The sequence below is a fragment of the Enhydra lutris genome, unplaced genomic scaffold (genome assembly GCF_002288905.1).
Source record: "Enhydra lutris kenyoni isolate GAN:26980312 unplaced genomic scaffold, ASM228890v2 scaffoldscaffold5, whole genome shotgun sequence".
NCBI lineage: Eukaryota > Metazoa > Chordata > Mammalia > Carnivora > Mustelidae > Enhydra > Enhydra lutris.
In genome coordinates, this window is record NW_019154089.1 from 8059173 (window position 1) to 8079014 (window position 19842).

At 47.7% G+C, this 19842-nt stretch overlaps 1 protein-coding gene across 2 annotated transcripts in view; it reads left to right on the forward strand.

Moving 5' to 3' along the window:
- The first annotated feature begins 293 nt into the window (after nucleotides 1-293).
- The window catches only part of LOC111141223 (prolyl 4-hydroxylase subunit alpha 2), a 48892-nt gene continuing 29343 nt past the window's right edge, over nucleotides 294-19842 (forward strand). Inside the window, exons 1-2 of one of the 2 annotated variants that reach the window (XM_022493636.1) lie at nucleotides 294-305; nucleotides 15240-15369. The gene's annotated coding sequence lies outside the window, so the exon portion shown is untranslated. Of the gene's footprint in view, nucleotides 306-14636; nucleotides 14688-15239; nucleotides 15370-19842 lie in introns of those variants that run through there. The other variant, XM_022493635.1, reaches the window with a different exon arrangement.

Here is a 19842-nt window from a genome sequence, read left to right on the forward strand (position 1 = left end):
ATGAGCGGCGGAGCCTACAGGGCTGGGGGCCACACTCACGCCCCACATCTCTCATACCAACCCACAAGGGTAGGAGCAAACATCTGACTTGAGCCCCCACTGAGAGGACTCCTGATCAGGTTGTTTGCTGCCTGTGAGATCAGCAAATCTGTGGGAATGCAGACTTGCCTAAGCATCAGGGAGGGGACATGCCTCTCCCAAGTGAGAAGCCAGAAGTTTCAAAAGAATGTGTAATGACAACTTCTATGGGCTGAGAATTAAACAAGAGCTGTCTCATCTCAGGGAAGAGAGAGAGAAAATGGCAGGTCTGGACTAGAGATGCACTGAGTGTTGGAATGGGTGCTGCCCAAAACCCTGGGACCAGTAGGCCCTGAGAAGTAGCTGTGTCCAGGATTAAGACCAGCTGGCCACAAAGAGCTGTGACATTGGGCATTCAAGCATGAAGCATTGTTGGCCCAGAGAAGGAGCACAAACATTCTCCCTCACAGAACTGCGATGTTCTAGAGCCAGGGACAGATGAAGAGCTTCCATAATCCTTGTGAGATCTATTTATTATTCTAACACCAAGATCGCCCCTGCAAGAAAATGACAGATCCATCAAGTTTGTGAATATAACAAATTCGCTTCCATAGTATGTTAAAATAGTTACCAACTTGGAGATTTTCTTGGATTAAAAGGTTAATTTAATATTAGAAAATCCACTGACTAATAGAAAATGAAAAAAAGAAACCCTGTGATCATCTCGAAAGGCATTTGATAAAATTTACCAGTCATTCACAGTAAAAAGTTGGAAGACCATGAAGAGAAAGAAATGTTCTTCGCAGTTTATTTTATTATTTTTTAAAAGAATTTTTTCTCCTATTTATTTGAGAGAGTGCATGGGCAGGGAGGGGGGCAGGGGTGGGGCAAAGGGAGAAGTAGACTCCTGGCTGAGCAGCCAGAGATCCTGACTTGAACTACAGAACACTCATGAAAGAAATTGAAGAAGACAAAAAGATGGAAGACCATTCCGTGCTCTTGGATCGGAAGAATAAACATTGTTAAAATGTCTATACTGCCTAGAGCAATCTATACTTTTAATGCCATTCCGATCAAAATTCCACCGGTATTTTTCAAAGAGCTGGAGCAAATAATCCTAAAATTTGTATGGAATCAGAAGAGACCCCGAATTGCTAAGGAAATGTTGAAAAACAAAAGTAAAACTGGCGGCATCACGTTACCTGATTTCAAGCTTTACTACAAAGCTGTGATCACCAAGACAGCATGGTACTGGCATAAAAACAGACACATAGACCAGTGGAACAGAGTAGAGAGCCCAGATATGGACCCTCAACTCTATGGTCAAATAATCTTCGACAAAGCAGGAAAAAATATACAGTGGAAAAAAGACAGTCTCTTCAATAAATGGTGCTGGGAAAACTGGACAGCTATATGTAGAAGAATGAAACTCGAAATGGAAAAAAGACCTCAACATGAGACAGGAATCTATCAGAATTCTAGAGAAGAACATAGGCAGTAACCTCTTCGATATCAGCCACAGCAACTTCTTTCAAGATATGTCTCCAAAGGCAAAGGAAACAAAAAGCAAAAATGAACTTTTGGGACTTCACCAAAATCAAAAGCTTCTGCACAGCAAAGGAAACAGTCAACAAAACAAAGAGGCAACCCACGGAATGGAAGAAGATATTTGCAAATAACAGTACAGACAAAAGGTTGATATCCAGGATCTATAAAGAACTCCTCAAACTCAACACACACAAAACAGATAATCATATCAAAAAATGGGCAGAAGATATGAACAGACACTTCTCCAATGAAGACATACAAATGGCTATCAGACACATGAAAAAATGTTCATCATCACTAGCCATCAGGGAGATTCAAATTAAAACCACATTGAGATACCATCTTACACCAGTTAGAATGGCCAAAATTAACAAGACAGGAAACAACATGTGTTGGAGAAGATGTGGAGAAAGGGGAACCCTCGTACACTGTTGGTGGGAATGCAAGTTGGTGCAGCCACTTTGGAGAACAGTATGGAGATTCCTCAAGAAACTAAAAATAGAGCTTCTCTATGACCCTGCAATTGCACTACTGGGTATTTACCCCAAAGATACAGATGTAGCGAAAAGAAGGGCCACCTGTACCCCAATGTTTATAGCAGCAATGGCCACGGTCGCCAAACTGTGGAAAGAACCAAGATGCCATTCAACGGACGAATGGATAAGGAAGATGTGGTCCATATACACTATGGAGTATTATGCCTCCATCAGAAAGGATGAATACCCAACTTTTGTAGCAACGTGGACAGGACTGGAAGAGATTATGCTGAGTGAAATAAGTCAAGCAGAGAGAGTCAAGTATCATATGGTTTCACTTATTTGTGGAGCATAACAAATAACATGGAGGACATGGGGAGATGGAGAGGAGAAGGGAGTTGAGGGAAATTGGAAGGGGAGGTGAACCATGAGAGACTATGGACTCTGAAAAACAACCTGAAGGTCTTTAAGGGGCAGGGGGTGGGAGGTTGGGGGAACCAGGTGGTGGGTATTGGAGAGGGCGCGTATTGCATGGAGCACTGGGTGTGGTGCAAAAACAATAAATACTGTTAGACTGAAAAGAAAAAAAAAAAACCCTTGAAATGTCCTGTGATAAAGGCAGTAAGTGTGTCTTTTGTTATGTTAATGAAGGTGACTTTTGATCTTTGCCCAAGGATTGAGGGGGGGCAGGCTGCCTGGGCAACCAGCCAGGTGATTAGAAAATTGGAACCTTCTATCCCACCCCCTCTCCTCCAACTTTGGTAGCAGGGAATGACAGGTTTAAGTTGCCAATATTCAATAACTTATTTAATCATGACTATGCAATGAAGCCTCCATATAAAGCCAAAAGGATGGGGCTGCCTGGGTGGCTCAGTGGGTTAAGCCTCTGCCTTCAGCTCAGGTCATGATCTCAGGGTCCTGGGATCGAGTCCCGCATCGGGCTCTCTGCTAGGCAGGGAGCCTGCTTCCTCTTCCCTCTCTCTCTCTCTCTGCTTGCCTCTCTGCCTACTTGTGATCTCTCTCTGTCAAATAAATAAAATAAAATAAAAAAAAGCCAAAAGGATGTGTGGTTCTGAGAGCTTCTGGGCTGGTAGGGAACACAGGGAGGTGGGTGACAGTTGAGTGCCTGCAGAGGGCCCAAAGGCTCTGAGCGCTTTCCCATACCTTGCCCTATTTATCTCTGCATCTGGCTGCCAATTCATATCATTTATCATATCCTTTAATAAACTGATAAATGTTAAGTAAGTGTTTCCCTGAGTTCTATGAACTACTCTAGGAAATTAAAAGTACTGAAGGAGGAGGTTGATAGAACTGCCACAATCTATAGCCAGTAGGTCAGAAACACAGGTAACAGTCTGGGCTTACCACTCGGTATCTGAAGTATGGGGTGGAGTGCCTGAAGTAGGACGGAGCCCTTAACCTGTGGAATCTCGTGCAATCTCTGGGTAGGTAATGTCAGAATCAAGTTAAATTCTTGGACACCCTGCTGGTGTCTGAGAATCACTTGGTGTTGTGTTGGGGGATCCTTCCACGTTGGAATTGGGTTTGGCAACACAAAAGATGAAAAACCGGAAATTGGGTGAAAAGACTGATAAGGTAGGATTTGCCCTTATAGGCATCCAGCGTGTGATAAAGCTAAAGTAAATAATTGAAGAATGTGGTGGCTCCACAGCAGGGGAAAAAATATATCAGTGGAACAAAAGAGAGTTCACAGTAAGTGATATAGGAAGCATCTTAATTTAGAGGATAAAGAGTAGTTTATTAAATCAGGTTGAGGCCATTTATTATCCACACACACATAAAACAGTTAAAATCCTACATGCTATGTACTTCTCCACACTATAAAATGAATCACAAATTGGTTCACTGTGGGTGTCTGGGTGGCTCAGTTGGTTAAGTGTCTGCCTTTGACTCAGGTCATGATCCCAGAATCTTGGATGGAGACCCACATTGGGCTCCCTACTCAGCAGGGAGTCTGCTTCTCTGCCCCTCCCCTGGCTGTCCTTTCTCTCTCTCTCTTTTGCTTGCTCACTCTGGGTCTCTCTCAAATAAACAAATAACATCTTAAAAAAATTTCTGATTCGCCATCTTTCCAACATGTATATTTTCACAAACTATTTATATACTTAAACACAAGGGCTGGTAGAAAATACAGATAAATATTTTTATAATGAACATCTTTTTCATCAAGGTAAACATTTTTCTTTTTTGTTTTTAAAAAAGATTTTCTTTATTCATTTGAAATAGAGAGAACAAGTCGGGGTGGGGTGGGGAAAGGGAGAAGCAGACTCCCCACTGAGCAGGGAGCCCAATCCCACAACCTCAGGATCATGACCTGAGCTGAAGGCAGATGCTTAACCAACTGAGCCACCCAGGAACCCCAAGGTAAACATTTTAAATGTTTTTCTATTACATAGAGATAAAAAGTATCAGAAATACAGTGTACACTACTGATAGTTGTTATTGTTGACAATAGCACTTTGGGACATTTACATTTTCTAGGTTATATATTAGTCTAGTTTTAATTTTACATAAATTTGTTATAGTTTTAACTAGAAAAACAATAATGACATGGAAAATAAAGGCAAAGAATAAAGGATAAATACTGCTTCTTATATAATGTAAGAATCTTGCCTTAACATACTTGCCATTACTCCCTCTATGTTAGCATCCTTGTACATTTACTTCTACAAATGTCATCAACTATTACATAGTACATAGTTACTGTTTTTGCTTTCAACAGTCAGTTGTCTTAAATAATTTAAGAAACAAGAAAACATTTTGTATTTACTTATTATATTTACTGACAGTCTTTGTTCTTTTTCTAGAGCCCAATTTCTATCAGATATCGCTTCTTTTCAGCCTTAAAATTTTCCTTTCACGTTTCTGGTAGTGCAGGTACAGTGGGGATGAATTCTCTTAACTTTTATTTTTTTTTTAATTAATCCCAAAATATCTTTATTTCTCATCCCCCTTTTAAAGATAATTCCTCTGGATATAGAATTCTATGTTGTTTTTCTTTTCTTCATAGTATAATATATCATTCTATGTTTCCATGTTTTTCGGCTTGCTTAACTTCTGACAAGAGGTAAATAGTAATTCTTATCATTGTTCCTCTTAATGTCATCGGTTTGTGTTTTTTCATTGTTTTTAAGGTGTTATCTTTGGTTTTAAGATATTTGACTATGATGCAGCTAGGTGTGGTTTCCTCTGCTTTTATCCCATTTTATCCTACACTTCTGACGGTGGTAAGTTAATAATTTTAACAACCATATTTAGGAATTTAGTCACTTCTTTTTTCTTTTAGTTTTTGCTTCAATCTCTTTCTCCTCTCTTTTTCTGGGACTCCAATTTTATGTACATTAGATGGCTTGATACTGTCATTTCACTGAGGTTCTGTTCTTTTTTGTTTTTGTTTCATTTCTTTTTCTTTCTTTTTTTTTTTCTTTTTTTCTTTTTCTTTCTATTGTACATGTTTCTATGTTTCCACTTAGATCATTTCTATTGGCTTGATGTCAGTTTCACTGTACTTGTTTTCTTCAGTGTCCCCTCATCTCTTAAGCCTACCTAGTAAAATTTAATTTTGATGTTATATTTTCCAATTCTAGAATTTCCATTTAGTTCCTTTTTAGTTTCCTTTTTTCTGCTGAGATGACTCATCTGTTTATTATATCCATCTTACCATTTAAAATTCTTGGATATATTACAATAGCTGTTTTAAAGTCTTTATCTGCTAATTCCAATATCTCTATTATCTCTGGATCTATTTCTATGCATTATTTTTTTCCCTGGTTATGGAATTATATTGCTCTACTTCTTCACGTGCCTGGTAATATTTGATCCCATGCTGGGAACTGTAGATGGTACATTGTTGAGAGTCTGGATTATGCTGTCTTCTTTACAGAGTGCTAAGTTTGTTATGGTAGGCAGTAAATTTACCTGAGGCTCGATACGATCCTGTCAAGGCTTGATTTTAGGCTTGATTGTTCAGCTGAGTCTAAAGCAGTGCATATAAAATAACTAGAGTAGTTCCTATTCCTAAGGCATGGACTTTCTGTGATTTTAATTAAATGCTCAGCATGTCCAGCAAGGTCTTTCCACTCTGGTTGGCCTTAACAGGTCTCAGCACTGTGTGACCTCTGGAATCCCCATTTAGTTCACAGACCCAGAAGTTGTGGTTTTGTTTTGATTTGTTTTGTTTAAGTAGTCTCCATACCCAACATCAGGCTGGAACTCAGGACGCCGAGATCAAGAGTAGCATGGTCCACTGACAGCCAGGCACCCCACAGAGCCAGAGTTTTTAAACCACCAGTCCTCAAAGGTCCTTTCTGTGCTCACATGCAACTTAGACGAAATCTCAAGACAACCTCTGTGCATAGTTCTAGAGCTCCTTGTACACGTGGTTCCCTCTTCTTTGATGCCCTGCTCCTCAAATTCAGCCAACTCTTCATCTTTTATCTCTGATATCTGTACCTTCACCTAATGAGACCATTGCACTATTTGGGTTCCCCTTCCCTCTGCCATGGTTTGGAAAATGCCCCAGGCAAAACTTTGGTGAATGTGGAATTCACCTTTTGTTTCCCTTCTCGAGGATGAAAGCTGTTTGATGTCCAATGCCTGTAATCAGTTGCTATAAATGTTTTATCTAGTTTTATAGTTGTTTACAGTAGGGAAGTAAGTTTATTACCAATTACTCAGTCATGTTTGGAATCCAATAAAAGTTTAAAAGAAGAAAGGAAAGGAAAGGAAAATAGGGAGCCCTAATTCAGGATGTGGATGTGATGTCACACATGTCTAGGAATCTAATTTAGCTGAAAGCAGCTGGGCTAGTAGGGGCTACTCATCTCCAGTTCTTTCTAATCTGGCATCAGAATGGTGCTGAATAACACCTTATTTCTGGCGATGATGGTAAGTTGTATCAGACTAATCCCCCTGCCAAAAAAAAAAAACTATAAAAATTGAATAAAATATATATATAAAGAACAATTTGAGGACATTGGAGAACAACCAATACAGGTAAGAACTGAAGGATTGTGGTCCTTGAGAAAATGAAATAATATGTGCTGAGTTCCACATTTACCCTGGCTTTTCCCCTGGGGGCATTTCCTACATTGTTGCATGGGAGAGAGGAGGGAGAGACCTAGCAGAAAGCATTAGTCTTACCAGACAGGAGATGGGGTGGTGGATGGGTTTGGAGTTCAGGAACGCCAAAGAGGCTAGAACTTAGGGGCAGAAGACTGTGGAAAGGAGGAATTATCAGAGAAGGAGCCCAGTGAACAAATTTCTCCGAATTTATGGGTGAGTGAGGGTGTAGTGTGCTTCTGAGGCCTCAGGCTGAGTGACCTAGTGTGGAAGCCCTTCTAGAACAGATGGGTCTGGCTGTTCCTTAGTATGGCCAGGGCATCTCAAAGACAATCCTGAGGCTACACAGGTCACTGAGCCAGGCCCACAAGTGTAGGTTGCAGGCAACCTCCCCCAAATCCATTTCCTCCCTCTGACTGATGTTTCTTTGTTATTCCCTATTGGTTGGACGTAATTAGACGTCGCAGAGCGGGAGAACTGGTTGATGTCATCCACACAGGTCAGCAGCCAGGGTCACAGAGCCGGGGCAAAGGTGGGAGAGGAGGACAGATCTAAAGAGACTAGCAGAGATTGTCCAAGTCCGTCAAGTGTTAGCTACATCTGGTACAGGGAAGTGCTCCATATGTTAACTGCCTAATCACAGAAACAGCTTAGAGTATTGGAAGAACCCACATAAGGACTGCCTGTTCCTGCTCCTCTGGCCCCTCTCTTCCAGGGGCTCATTTCAACAGGAGCCAGAATATTCTAGATATGTCCAGAATCCTGTCAGTTGCCTCCCGTATCTCCTTTCCTAACTTCAGTGTGCTACTGTTTTTTTCCTTAGGCCTACTGGCTCCTATGCCCTGAGCCTCCTGTAAAGCTGTAATGTAAGTTAGCTTAACTGGCTGTGAAAGACCCTGGTCACCCATGGCTGAGTAAGGGCTTTGGGATCCTCCCCATATCTTTCCTGCCTTCCCCACCACTAGAGGTCGCAGCATTGATCATTGTCTATGAAAACATCTCCATCGTCCCCAGTTGCTCAAGCTTAGGTAGCTCTGAGCAAGGGTTCTGGCTAAACATTGTCAGGTGGGAAAGATAGGGCATTGGATCAGGCCCTGGGGGGCTTTTTGAAAGAGACAGGGACTGCTTCTTTAACTGGGTGTCCCATGGTGGGCTCCAGGCACCCTCTGCTGGTGGTCCTCATTTTTGCAGATGCAGCTCTCTAGGCAGGACCAGAATTCCCCCAAGGGTTCTCAGGCCCCTGTGTCTTTGCCTGGGGACACAGATAACTGCTGGTGTCCCAGGATAGAACAAGAGAAAATCCCAGGTCTTGCTGAGGGTAGGGGAACATCCTGGCCTGGAGCTTTTGGGGTGGGAGAGCATGGCTTGCCTCTAGGACTACTGAAACCCCGGAGTGTCTCATGGCCCAGCCGTTGTGGGAAAGCCGTCTCTCCACCTTCACCGGCTGGATTACTTACTCTTCAGCCAGGGAGAATCCTTGTCCTAGGCATTCCTACTCGCCTTTGGGCTCTGATTCTTGTAGATGATGGAGGTGGACATCTTCCTGATCCCAAGTCTTATCTGGCTGGCTCAGGATCAGGGATCAGGTCAGATTCTGGTTCAAAGTCAACATCAAGCTCTGAATACGAGTCAAGTTTAAGGGCAGAGCCAGAGTACAGAGCAGAGGGCTTCTTCCTCCTCACAGGGGAGGCCAAGTTCCACAAGCGTGTGCATGCTTGGACCTTCCTATGTGCATGTGTTTGCGTGTGTCTATATGTCTAGTGGTAAAGGACCCTTCCACCAAAAGCTGGGGCCAAGTTGTTGTATCTTTCAGGCGCCAGAGGCACAGGGATCATCAGGCATCTCATAGGTTCACACAGGTGCTGGGGATAGGAAAAAATGTGCAAAACTATGAAAAGAAAGTATAAATACTAAATGCTAGCAAATGTAGCATTATGTCATGGAGACTAGTCCCTCCTGGCTCAGCCATGTTCTTGTTGGACAAGAATAAAATGTACTTCTATGGGATATCGGTACATTAGAATATGTTTGATGTGGTGTCAGGTGGTCAGGGCCTCTAGAGGAGTGAGCACTCTGGCCTTCCTGTGGTGGATATGTTGGAGTCCCAGGCAGTGTCCCACAGGGGCAGAGGACAGGGCTCACCAGGTTTGGATGACAGTGTCTACACCAGGGACTGGGGGAGGGTCCAAGCCACAACCAGACCAGATACAGGCCAGAGAGTGGAGTGCAGTAGAGAGCCCACAGGAGAGATTGGAGTCTTTGAGGCAGGTGTAAGCGGGCCTCAGTCACATGGGTGACACAGGCTCCTTGGACGTGGATCTACATAAGCATATGGTGATTTTGTACCAATTAGTAGAGGATACCCACTTTTCAACTCACTTTCTTTTTGATCTGCTGGAAAGCTGTTGTAATGAATATGTAAATCTATAATATCTGTGATAGGAATGGAGCTTCCCCACTTACACAGTACAGAATTTGCACAAATGAGACTGGGCTAGGGATACTCACAGATGGCCTGACACCCATCTCACTCCAAAAGGGATATGAGGTAACTTACAAACATGTATCACTATAGCAAGATGACATGTATTCATTGAAAAATAGGAGGGGATATGAGCACAGGGAGAGGAAGGGTAACATTAGTGAGTTAGTGTTGAAACCATCATTAAATGGGTGGTTACCTCCTGGAGGAAGGAGTCTGGTGATTAAGGAGATCAGACATTGCGATTAAGATTCCTTGTCAGTCTGAAACCTCGAAGGCTGCTGGTGTGTTCTCTGTGGGTAGTCAACTAGCCCCTCATTCTTGTGCTGTCTGGGGGCTGCCACTGATTGCTTTCAGCAGGACCTGCTCTGGGAGCAGAGCAGAAGGAGCCAAGGGTGAAAAACCCTCATTGTGGATGAGAAGTAGGTTCTCATCCCCGAAAATGAGCTCAGAATAGGGTGAAGGAACATTTAATAAATGTGTGTGGGTTTTTTTGGTAAGATTTTATTTATTCACTTATTTGAGAGAGAGAGACAGAATGAGAGGGAGAGGGAGACAGAATCTGAAGTAGACTGCACTAAGCGTAGAGCCTGGTGTGGGGCTCAGTCCCATGAAATCCAGAGTCGGGCGTTCAACTGACTGAGTCATCCAGGCGCCCCTACATGTTTGTTGAATAAACCAATGAGTGAATGAACACAGCCCTTCCTATTTTAATTCTTTGTAATTGTCAAGTCTACCCACTTTTCCCTCTATGCATTGCCATTTCTCAGTTCGGGTTACCATCACCTGTCATGTAGACTCTGTTCCCTCCCTATCACCTCCAGGCTCTGCTCCTCCTCCTCCTCCTCTCTCCTTGGGGTGCTTTTCCTAAACTCCTCCCATGTCATCTGCCCCTGGGACCTCTGCAGCCTTACCTCTCATTTCTCCCCTACCTTCTTCTCTGTTGGCTGCCTGACATTTTGACAAGGCCTTAAAAAAACCAAAATATAGTAAAGCCACTGCACTTTCAGCCTTTTAGAAAGTAGCTAAGTCAGATGTCCAATAGCTATCCCAACTCTCCCTTCATCCTTGCTCATACGTAATCCCTACCCAATCTTAATTTGGGCACAAGGATCTGGGAGGATGAATGAAGGGCTTCTGTGTTACGATAATAATGACTTTTTAAATTGTGATTTATCTGTATATATCAAAATATCAGGATTTGTAAGCATCATACCCAGCTAACTTCAGGTCCTCTGGGCATTTGCACCAGCTGATGCTTCTTGCCAAGGATGGAAGGAAGTCGTGAGCAGTGAGGAGGGAAGCTAAAATCTAAGCCTACTATCTTTATCACGAGGGCTTGCCCTGGACCTGCTGGGTAATTACAGCTCCAAAGGCCCTGGGACTCCTCTCTCCACCCTTTAATGACAGCCCAGCTTGTGGTGATTCCGCTGTTTTGGGCTGCAGAGGTCCAGCGGGGAGGCAGCTGGGAAGGGACATTCCATGGGGCCTGTCTTATTTTTTGTATGAACCACATGGGCTCGGGATTTGGGGAGCACTTTCTGGGGACCTACTTGTCTCTGTCCAGGGCTGGCCCCACAGAGACCTGGAAATTCTGCCAGATTCTCTTTCCTTTCTCTGGGGTCACGCACCAAGCTGGTCCTGGATCAGAGTACCTGGGAGGCCCTCTTTTGCCAGACTGGAGTCAAAGTACTGGTCAACTGGGACACGCAGTCTTTTTCCTCAATGCCTCAAGTGAAGAAACTAGAGTGGTGGGGTGGTGGTCCCAGAGTCCAGTGGACAGCTGTATGTTGAATGTGCTGCAAATGTACAGATGTGTGTCAGCGTATACAAGGTCTTCTGTGCAGCACTGATTGACCCTGGGGACCTGGCTCTAGGGAATTTCATGGTGGGACCAGGTGCTCATAAATTCTGGCCAGGCCACCACTGCTGCTGTGTGGTTGCCCAGGTCTGCAAGAGTCATTAGCAGCCAGGGAGGCCTCAGGGCCAAGCAGTGCAGCCTGCCCCCCTCCCCTTCCCCAGAGATCACAGGTAAGCCGGGGGAATCAGGGGCAGCCTGAGGAGGCCTCTGTTTGGAGGGAAGTACTGCACCCACACATCTCATCCCATTACCTATCTACCAAGTAGGAGGTATCCAAGTATTTTTGCCATATTTTCTGGAGAGACACCAGGTCCTTCCCTTGGGATAGTGGTGGTGGGCAGACAAGTCTAGTCCACTAGGTAACATCTATAATGGGCGAATGCAGTGGGGAAGAAAACAGAAATGACTGGGAGATGTTCATTTCATTTCCTGAGACACAGAAAATGCTGGAGCAGAAACAGTCCCGGGGTGTGGATAGGGTTTGGGGAAATAATTAATTCACTGACCAAGCAGCTGTAAATAAAAAGCTATGTGGGTCTGGAATGGGCCTGGGCTAGAGCTTCAGACTTGAGTGTCATGGATTTACCCAGGCCCAGTAGTCCCTGGAGGGCATGACAGAATGTCAGGGGTAGTGGGGTGAATGGTGGCCTCTAAAAAGATACGACCATGTCCTAATACCTGGGCCCTGTTTGCGTGAACTTATTTGGAAAGAGACTTTACAGATGTAATTAATTTTCGGATAATCTGATGAGATCATCTTGATTATGGAGGTGGCCCTCAATTCAATGGCAAGTATCCTTATGAGACAGAAGATTCAGGCACTAAGGAATGACTGCAGTACAGGACTCTGAGGGCCTGTGGAAGACTTAGCCAGGCCTTTGAATACTGGTGTGTGGTGGAGTAAGGGATTAAAGAGACACCCATCTCTTCATGTAGTCAGCAAGTATTTATTGAGCCCAGTTCTGTGATCAGAGCAGCGGATATGATCATGGGCAAAAATATACAGTTAATGTACTCTTGGAGGTCCCAGGCAGGTGGAGGAGGCAGACATTAATCAAATAATCATTCAACTGTATCAACTATGGCAAGTGTTACAAAGCACATAGGCTCTGAGAGGTTGTTAAAGAAGGTTTTGACCCGGCCGGGGACATAAGAAAAATCCCTCTAAGGGGACATGAAGGATTTAATTGGGGAGGAGGGAAGATTTTCTAGGCAAAAACAGAAGCATGTGCAAGGGCCTGGGAGTGTGATGGGGAGGGAGAATCGTCCGTTAGAGGGATGGGAAGAAGGTCAAGCGTGACCAAAGAAGTGAGCAGGGCCCAAATCATGTAGGGCCTTACAGGTCACCTTTAGGATTTTTCCTAAGAACAGTGCTGTTTACTAAGCTTGGAGTGTTGGGTTCAGACTTGAACTTTGAGAAGAGGACTGAACTTTACTGCATAAGGAGGAGAAGGAGAGGGGAGGATGTACTGGGAGGGAAGAAGCTGGGGCAAGTGGTGAGAGGGCGATGGAAACCAAGGAAAATGAGAGTTCCAGGGTGTAAAATGCTGTTTGGGGCCTTTAGCAGAGGAGAACTGAAGAGAGGCTATTGGGTTTTTGAGGCTCCGAAGTTATAGAGAGTTAATAGAGCTGGTTTCGTGTTGTGAGCACACCAGAAAGCCCACTGTAGGAGCCTGAGGGGTGGGAGAAGTGAGGACAAGGATTGACAGACTGTTCTGTCTTGGGCTTTTGCTGGGGTGGAAAAGGAGAGAGACATTGCAGTAGTTGGTGGAGTCGAATGAGGGTTTTGTTTCCACACTAGAGGCTTAAATATATTTCTAGATCAAGGGAAGGATCCATTTGAGAACGGCAGGTTGAAACTTCAGGAGAGAGAAGGTTTGATCCACAGGGCAAGCTCCTGAGAAGGGGGAGAGGACAGGGAAATCTGGGCAGACAGAGGGAGGCTTCTGTGTCCTAACAGGATATAGCAGATGCAGGAAGGTTTGTTTGGTTTTAGTGGAGCTCTGGCTGGTGGCTGACGCAGGTCAGAACAGTGGCTTGTTCCTTATTTTATGTGTGCAGTGTGTAGTTCTTTCTATGTGTGTGCTCCTGCCTTCCCGACGGCTGGGCCGCCAGCCTGGACAGAGTGCCACAGGGAATATCCCCACAGAGCCCGGGCAGAGGCGGGGCACCTCCCACTCTGGGCTAGCTCCCTGATGAGATTCTCAGACCGTGTTTCCCCTCATTCATGACCAGGAAGGTTCACAGAGCAGGCGTGGGAAACTGCTTGGCCGCCAGGGCCTCCTTCAAATCGGGCTGAGATTTTTGCTACCTCCCAGCCTTCACTCCCTCACACACCGGCCTAGGCAAATGAGGTGTCCACTGCTTTTGGCCCCTGTTGAATGAAAAGGTTTGGGCAAACCAAGAGTTGGTCCCAATATGCCACCTTCCTGCTCAGTCTTTGATTGGTCCCCTTCTCATCAACCCATCACCCACACATTCGTCACCAGGACGAGTGCCTGATACAGGAGCTGGGGACAGGCAGAATCCCTTCGGGATCTTGGTCCTGTGGGTGGACCCCGGGTCTCTCGTCGCCTTCAAGGTCTTCTCCACGGGTCTATCCACTTAGCTGATACCCGGGCCCCTGGCCCGGATGGCCCCCACCCCACCCCCGCGCCCCTGTAATCCAGAGGTGATGATGATGCTGAGGGTCAGCAGGAGCGCGTGTGCCCAGCAGGACCCCTGAAGAGATGCGCAGGAGCGGAGGCCAGGGGAGTCCGCATGCGGACAGGGGCGCTCCCCACCGCACCCGCGCCAGGATCCGGTGGCGGGCCCTTTAGCAGCAGCCGGGGGTGCTGAGAAGGAGGGAGGGCCGAGTCCCGCAGGTGGAGCAGGGCTGGGGAGGCGGGCGCGGCGTACGTGCGGCAAGCAGCCGGCGGCATGAAGGGCGTGGATAGCGGCCCCCGCCCGCTCCCAGCGCCCGGCGCCGGACTCCGGCGCGCAGTGCAGCCGGGACGTTCCCTGGGGTCGCAGGCGGGGACGACCCCCGGCCGAGGCTGTCAGGGCGCGGAGCCAGGGCGAAGGCCGGCCAGCAGGGGCGCAGGAGGTGGGGACGTGGCAACGGCTCAAGCGGGCGGGGTCCGGCCGCGGCGGGAGGCGGAGCCGCCCGGGGAGGAGGCGCTGAGCCGGCCGGGCGCCGCCGCGGGAGGTTCTGGAAGCGCCGGGAGCCGCGCGTGTTCAGGTGAGCGCCCCTCCCGCTCGGCGGACGGGGCCGCCGCTGGGCTCGTGCAGGGTCCTGGGGCTGCGGGCGGTGCGTGCTGCCCGCGCGGAGCCAGGAGTTGGGGGCCGGGGGTCGCGCAGTCCGGGCCGCAGCTCCAAGCCCTCCGCCCTGTTTCTCCTCCCGTCTGGGTTCCTGTCCCGCCGCTTGCGAGCCCTCCCCGAGCTCGGGGTGGTGAGGTCAGCGGCGCCCTTCCTGCCGGTCCCTAGGCATCCGCTCCCGGCCGGGCGGGGCGGGGAACTTGGCCGCCCAGCCTCGTCAGGCTCCCCGGGAACAGGAACGGGCGGCCTGGCCCCGAGCACGGCCAGAGGTTAGAGGCGGAGGCGGGGCGTTCTGCCGGGCCCCGGGGGGCCGCTTAATGTTAGCGAGGTCCGCCTTCCTTCCTCCAAAAGGCTGGGAGTCTCTGGCCTTGGCCCGGCGGGGTCCTGCTTGGTGCTTGTGAAACGGGCTGGTGGTTGAGAAAGTTTTTAACCCCTCTAGACATCTCTTTCCAAAGTGCTTGTTTTTCCTCAGCAGCTGCGCAGACCTGCGGTAACTAGTTAACTAATTCGCCAGACGGACCCTTCTCTGTGTCAGAAACTGCAAGGAGTTGTAGCCCAGTGAGGCAGACGGATTGAAGAGGAAAGTCCAGGTCCAGAACAGTGTGGTGAGTGCTGCGCTCGGAGGGAGTACCAGGCTGTGGCTTCTTGGTAGGAAACACAGGAGACACTTGGTAGGACAGGATGCTTCAGGCCAGAGGGCTTCCTGGAGGAGGTGTTCTGTGAACTGGAATGGTCAGAGGAAAGCTGAGTAAGACAGAGGAATAGCGTGTGTGAGTGGGAGCCACCTGGGTGCTCTAGTTGAGGCAAGGTGATGAGAAAGGAACATTTAATGGGATAGCTGCCCATGGACCCAATCCACAAGAGTTTCAAGTGAGAGGGCAGTGCCTCGTACTGTGTCCAGCATGTGGATGCTGCTCAGCCTGAGCATGGATCAGGGCACTTACTACATCAGGACACTTGGGCCCTTGGCCTTTTATTCTAATGTGGCATCTTTAAGATGGTGTAGAATTTTTGTGTGCCTCCCAAGTCTGAGGCTGGTGTCTTCCGCTGTGGAGGAACACCTAAAGCTTGTGCTTCTTAATGTGAACTGTATGAGGCCTGACAGCCTCAGCCCCCTTGCAGCAGATCCTGGTTCTGTGAACAAGGGTTGGGGGACACGATTTTGTAGTGGAGGGCATTCTCACATGTCTCAGATTTTGCCGAGGTCTGCTGTCCACCTAAAAATTTGTAGAATGTTTTTGCAAGCTGCTTCTTCTCACCCTGTATCACATCCGGAACAACAGGTTCTGTGATTTAGTTCTCTGTTAAATGAACCGAGATTTCCTTTGGCTTGTGCTTAAATTGTCCCTGAAGTGTCTAGGGTACAGTCTCTCACTGTGGTTCCGGGGCTCAGAGCCCAGGTTCTTCTGTTCACTTCAACACACTCACAGGAGTCTGCTTTGAATCCTTTTTTTCTAGGGCTTTCTTATTCTCAGATGGCCAAGTATGTCCACTGTGCGGCCCAGCCAAGGAGGCCACGTAGCAAGGATGGAGTGGGTTGGCTGGGGGCCTCATCCCAGAGAGGCTGTCATGTTGGGCCACCCTCATTCTCTGAGAGCTCAGCAGTCAGACATGATGACAACTAGGCATTGCCTGGGACTTGTGATAGGCACTTTTACCTAGAAGGAGGGAGGAGGAAGGAGGCTCTGAAACAGGGTGCCTGGGAGAGTGCTTACTTAGCCACTGCTATAGCCTGTGCATAGCTGATCTCTGTTCATTCCCTGAGTACCTCCCCAGTGCCTGCCTTCTGCTTGGAGTGTGCCTCAGGGTGGAATTAGGAGGGAGAGGAAGAGGGGAAGGAGGGGGTGGTGACACCCTCCTTGCCCGTAGGTAGCTCATAATCTCCCCGAGATTGCTGCTTCAGCCTGGCAGCTGGCCGTGTGGCAGAGGAGAAGCTCAGAGTGTGACTACTCCTCAGAAAGAGATGGTGTGGGTGCAGCCCTGTGGAATGACTTGGGTGAGGGAATCTGGGTTGTACTCATTTCCTGACAGAGCCTGACTTTTTACTCTGCCCTCCCACGTCCATGGGAGGTTCTGAGGCTGGATGCAAGACCTTGGCCGATTTGTGGCCACGCTGGCTGATAGTGTACATTGGGCTGGTGGGTGTGTCCCTGGCTCTTGGGATCTGTCAAGAATTTAATTTTATGCAGATGGTCATTGGCAGGAAATGCTCTGATGCAGGCACGTGCAAGCCTAGACAGAATGCTAGAGCGAGAGTTAAACCGAGATTGCTTGAATCTAGCAGTTTGGATGTGCCCCAAAGTGGAACATCAGCCTGTTTTAGAGTGAAAGGGCTGGTGGCTCCTGTGGTCTCTGGGGTTTTTGCTGGGGATGTGGACTGAAGGATATGGTTTTTATTCTCAGAAGGGGTGGAGGAGAATGAAAAGTATGGACTAGACTTCTTGGACCCCAGAAGAGAGTTTTTGTTCAAGTGGTGTCATTGCCAGGCAGAGGATTAACTATTTGGGTAGTGAGTTCTCCACTCAGATTGGATCAGTCTGAGCCTGTTCACAGACCAGTACGTGTTCTAGACCTTTCAGGAAGTGCTTGCTAGAGTATTGCCCGCTCTGTACCTGGTACTCCCAAGGACCATTGTGTGGCCACAATCCTGAGACTTGGTACTTGTAGGAGCTCAGAACCAGTAGGTCAGAGGTAAGGAAATATAAGATATCTGAGAGTATTAGTCCAGTCCCATGCCTTTTGCCAGAGAGCTTTCTTTCCTTGATGAGCTACTGTTTGACCTGTTCCAGGGTTATTCCCTGATGGTCAGTGTGCTACATTATTTCTGATTCTGCTCTCTCAAGTATGTTTCATTTCTTTTGGCCCTTGTGGGATGTGGAGATTGCCTGGTATCTGCTTTGTTTTCATCTTGTCTGTCCCTTAGACTGGACTCTTCTTCTTTGCCAGGCGTTAGCCCGGCAGCTGGCGTCTTAAGGTCTACTGATGTTCTTCCAATACCATGGATGCTGATGTCTGGTATACGCTGTGCAGGATGGTAGGCTGCCCACTGATAATCGCCATCTCCTTCAGTCTTCGCAACAACCCTGTGAGATACAGGTCCTCATCACCATGATATAGATGGGAAACAGGTTCAGAGAGATCTGGAACTCATGTGAAGTCACAAAGCCAGGTAGTGATAGTGGAGTTGAGATTGAAGTTGGGGTTGTCTGACTCCTGACTAGACGGTGCTGCCTTGCCTGGAGCTGGGTGGTCATTGCTGAGTGCCATGATGTCTGAGGTGGGAGTGACTGCTCACCTGAACTTGAGGCCCCATGGTGCTGTCCACCTTTTGGTGGAATCCAGCCCGGAATGTCATGCCGCTGTTTGGTGAACCTTGATAAAGTCCTTCACCTGGGCAGGCCTGCTCTGCTAGGTCAGAGTGCCTCCTCCTTGCGGGAGACCCTCGGGCTGTAAGGCAGTAGATGTTACTGAGTGGGACTGAGTGGTTGCAGTATCTGATGGAAAGTGTGCTCTGGGTTTGAGTCTCAGCTCTGCCCCTGATGTGTGGTAGCAGGTTAGGTATGCGGGAAACTCTTGCTCAGCCTCACTTTTCTAGCTTCTGTATCTGAAATGGAGATGATTGTCTAGTTTACATGTTTTCATGAGGATTAGATTGTAGAAATGAGAGATTTTTGGAGATACAAATTGTGGTTCCCAAAAAGCAGAGCCTGAGGCAGTGCTTCATGCCTTATTGGAAGGTGTAGAGCAGCAAGGGTAAGGGAAAAGAAACCTGAGAGAGAGAAGGCTGGAAGGCACAGGGTGGTGCTTTAGTCAGCTGGCCAGTAGCTGCCATGCAGGATATCTCTGGGGGAGCTCTGCAGAAACTCCATGCCTGCAGAACAGTTTGTCAGCGGAGGCCTCGTGAGGGAATTTATCTGCTGACCTCCTCCTGTCTTCTGTCTTCATTGCTCAGTTGCTTCATGGGAGTTAGCTCCCTCTTGCTCCTTGGTTGCATTACCCGAGTTCCCCAGCAGCCACAGAGGAGGCCAGTACAGTATTTCTGTGGAGTTTGGAAGTACAGGAAGAGCCAGAGATCGGGGACCTGCACACACTTCCCCACTGACTCTGAGGCCTGGCAAGAGACCCAGGGCCCGGGAGACTGGTGAGGCCAAGAGGCTGTGAAGTGGGACATCGGAGGCATCCTATATATTGCTTTGTGGATTGTGTTCTCATTTGTAGTCCCTTCTTAAGAGTTAGTCACACTTAGATTGCCAAGCCTCTGCCAAGCCCCTGACTGAAAGTCCAGTTTGGACTTTGCATGTTGATTTTTACAGGCTTCTCTGCTCCTTCATTGCTTAGCTATGGAAGCAGGAGACGCTGTGGTTTTGATGGTACCCAATGGGAGGTACAAATCAACATGTTCGTATACCTGATAGAGAAGTATAAGGATGGATGCAGGTGAACATTGAGGTTTCAGTGAAGAAAGCCCTCAGTGAAGAATATTTTTCCATGTGAGGTAGTATCCGAAGCTGGAAACCTAGAGTCATGAGATGGGGCTGGGGAGGGCCATCAGGCCATGTCATGCAGAGTCAAAAAGGCCCTGGAGCTAAGGAGTTTGGACTTGATCCCGAGGACAGTGGAGAGAGAGACCAAATGAGGAGCTGCGGTAGCCATGCTGGCTGCTTTGTAGAGCAGAGGTTGGCCGTGGGGACGCCAGATGAGAGGAGAGACCGGTAGGAGAAGGGGCCAGAATTGCTGTTGGAAGGAATTGGGGGTGGCTCAGAGCAGGTTGATGATTGAGGCCTGATGTCAGGTAAGGAGAGTAGGGTGCCTTCCGTCCTTCCCGGGGCCCAGCTTCTGGGCCTGAATGGACCTCCATGTGCCTAAGTTCTGGGACCTTCTCTCCACAACTCACAGGTCCTCATGGCTTTGGTGTTCCAGAGTTGGCCACACCACTGGGAATCAGGGCCACTGGGGGGCGCCCTTTTCAGACAGGTTTTTGCTCCTTCACAGAAGGCAGGCGGCTTCTTGATTAGTGCCAGGCAAGACCTGGTTGTACTCTGCAAATCCATGTTCAGTCTCTAGGCTGTTAAATACAT